Source organism: Sphaeramia orbicularis, chromosome 8, assembly GCF_902148855.1.
Source record: "Sphaeramia orbicularis chromosome 8, fSphaOr1.1, whole genome shotgun sequence".
NCBI classification, from domain to species: domain Eukaryota; kingdom Metazoa; phylum Chordata; class Actinopteri; order Kurtiformes; family Apogonidae; genus Sphaeramia; species Sphaeramia orbicularis.
In genome coordinates, this window is record NC_043964.1 from 42,845,095 (window position 1) to 42,848,341 (window position 3,247).

Here is a 3,247-nt window from a genome sequence, read left to right on the forward strand (position 1 = left end):
AAGTGATCTTCATCTCTATTTCTGTCCCTCAGACAAACGTGCCTCATCTCCCTCGTGTTTTCTTCCCGTCTCCTCAGTTCGAGGGCAGCTCGTAACCCCGTTCTGACTCGTCACATGTTGCGCAGCAGACGGGGTTATGAATGCAGTCTGTAGAACAGTTGCATCACGTTAGGGTTTCTACGTTTTTTTTTGTTCTGTTTTGTTTTTTGTTTTTTTTTTAATCTGTATTAAATCAGAGAGGGTTTAAGAAATTAGAGCAGCCAAATGGGAGAAACTGAGCCATAAAACTGCAATTTCTCATTTGTTTTTATGAGTTCATGTGAAAATGTACTGGTAATGAGAACTTTAAGCTGGTTCAATGACAAATTTGTCACCTGCTATTGACTCTGTATGATTGAGTGTATTTAGAATAGGATTTGTAACAGTGGCTCATAGAGCAATGGAGAGAATATGCACTTCCTTTGCTTTAGTAAAAGCAATGATTCACTATGAAACCTATAATATGAAACCTTACCTAACAGAGGTCCAGTGTGTAAGGCTGCGAGGGAGTTAACAGGATCAAATATCAGAAGTGGAATATACTTACAAGAATTCTGTTTATACTTGCGTATAATCTCAAAAATGAGAATAGTTTAGAATGAGCAGTGTATGTCTACAAATGTAGTGGCTCATCCTTTATAGCAGGGGTGCCCAAATCCAGTCCTCGAGGGCTGGAATCCTGCATGTTTTGGTTATTTCCCTCTTCTAGTACACCTGGTTCAATTAATAATCAGCTCCTCATCATGCTCTGCAGAAGCCTGATAATGGTGTAATGGTTTCCAGGTGTGCGGGAAGAGGGAAATATCTAAACTAGAAAAGCACTTGGAGAGCGCAGAACTCCACCAAGGCAGTGACCCCCCCCCTCCCCCGATCACCACCAAAATGTATTCGTTTGTTCCTTCTGCCAGTATCAACATTTCCTGAAATCCGTCCATAACTTTTTGAGTTATCTTGCATACGGACAGACAGACAGACAAACCAATGCAGGCAAAACACATAGCCTCCTTGGCGGAGGTAAACATGCAGGCTACCAGCCCTTGAGGACCGGATTTGGACACCCCTGCTTTATAGTTTAAGTAGCTCAGGACTGGACTTCATCCTCTTTTCTGTTTTAGTGAGTGGGAAACAGCATTAAGGTGCAGTACTATCAAGTATTATATTTGCGTGTGAACCAAACATAGAGGTTTAACTAAAAGTCCCTGAAAAAGCCATCATAGAAGATGAAGAATGTATAACATTAGTGTGCAAAATGGAAATTCATCCCTAAATATCACAAAACCTCACACACTGAACCTAAATAGAAATCAACTGAAGTTAAAACATCAAACTTGTGAGCACACGTGGCATTTGGCTGCATGTAGCTGGTGGTGGAATGTGTTAATGTAAGATTCATCAATCAGCCATAACATTATGACCACTAATAGGCAAAGTGGTATCAGCGTTAATTATCTCATTCCAGTGGGACCTGTCAGGGGGTTGGATATATTAGACTGCAAGTGGCCATTGCGATGTTGATGTGTTAAAAACAACAAAATTTGCAACTTTTAATAAGAGAGAAATTGTGTTGTCCAAATCACTGGGTCAGAGCATCTCCAGATCTCATTGTTCATTCCCAGTGTGAAGTGTTTAGTACTGACCGAAAGTGATCTAATGAACAACGACCGGATCACAACCAATTGAGCATCTATGAAGCAGGACATTATTACCACCTGTCTAATATTGTGTGGGTTCCCCTTTTTCTACAAAAACAGCCCTGACCCGAGGCCTAGACTCCACCGGACCTCTGAAGGTGTGCTGTGGTATCTGGACCAAGACGTTAACAGCAAATCCCTGAAGTCCTGCAAGTAGAGAAGTGGACCTACATGGAACAGATATATTTATCCATTGCCTCTCACAGATAATCAATGGTCCTGATACTGGGATGTCCTTCCTTAGTCTATTTTTGGTTGATCCTAACCACTGTAGACCAGGAACATCCAACAAGACCTGCTTTCATGGAGATGCTCTGACCCAATCATCACTTATAATATGGACCTGGTCAAAGTTTGTTATGTTCATTTTGGTGCTTCCAACACATCAGCTTCGACCACTAAATGTCCACTTTCCGCTGAAAACACAGGTGTCAAACATGCGTCCCGGGGGCCAAATCTGGCCCGCCAAAGTTTCCATTTCGACCCGCAGGATGAAAGTGCAAAAATTAACCTGAACAGTTAAGGTTGTCCAAATCATTTTGGTTCAGGTTCCACATACAGACCAATGTGATCTACAGTAAAATTAACAACACAATAAACCCATTAATAATGACGACAAATTTTCTTTGTGAAAAATTATGTGGAAAAAATTTAAGTGAAAAAAATAACATGACACTGTGAAAATATTTACATTTACAAAACAATTTTTCCACAATAAAATGCAAAAAAATACATAAATATAAACAAAGATGAACAACCTGAAATGTGTAATTTGAACAATATTCTGCCTGTTACTAAATGTTTGGTGCATTTATGGATCCACTGTGATCTGGAGTTGTGGTAATAATAACAGATGGAATATTGTAGAAATTGTTCAGATTTTAGTTCCAAACTCCAAAATTTTAACAATATTCTGCCTGTTACCAAATATTTATGGAACACTGTGTGTAAATGTACATGTATAAATAATAAGTCGACGTATAATATTGTTAAAATTGCACTAATTTTTCAAATGAAATTTCTGTTTTTTCAGGTTATTCACATTGTTTTTGTAAAATGTAAATATTTTCATAGTTTAATTGGGTTTTTTGTACTAAAACAAAATGAAAAACTTGGATTTGTCATCATTTATAGGTTATTAAGTCATTATTTTACTGGTCTGGCCCGCTGGAGGTCAAATTGGGCTAAATATGGAACTGAACCAAAATGAGTCTGATACCCCTGGCCTAATATGTCCAACCCAGTGAAAGGAACCATTGTGATGAGGTATCAGTATCATTATCACCTCTGTCAGTGGTCTGGTTGTTATGGCAGATCAGTGTATCTTCCATTAACACCTGTATGATCTTATCTCTGGTGTCCAAAGTGACTTCATCACATGTCCAATGTCCAATCCAAAATCTTTCATTTTATAGTAAAATCTATTCACTATAACTTAAATATGTTGAATTCAATCAGATCTGTGTTGAAACTACCTTTATATTTAATCCTGTTTCATACAGCAATTGTATTTTTTG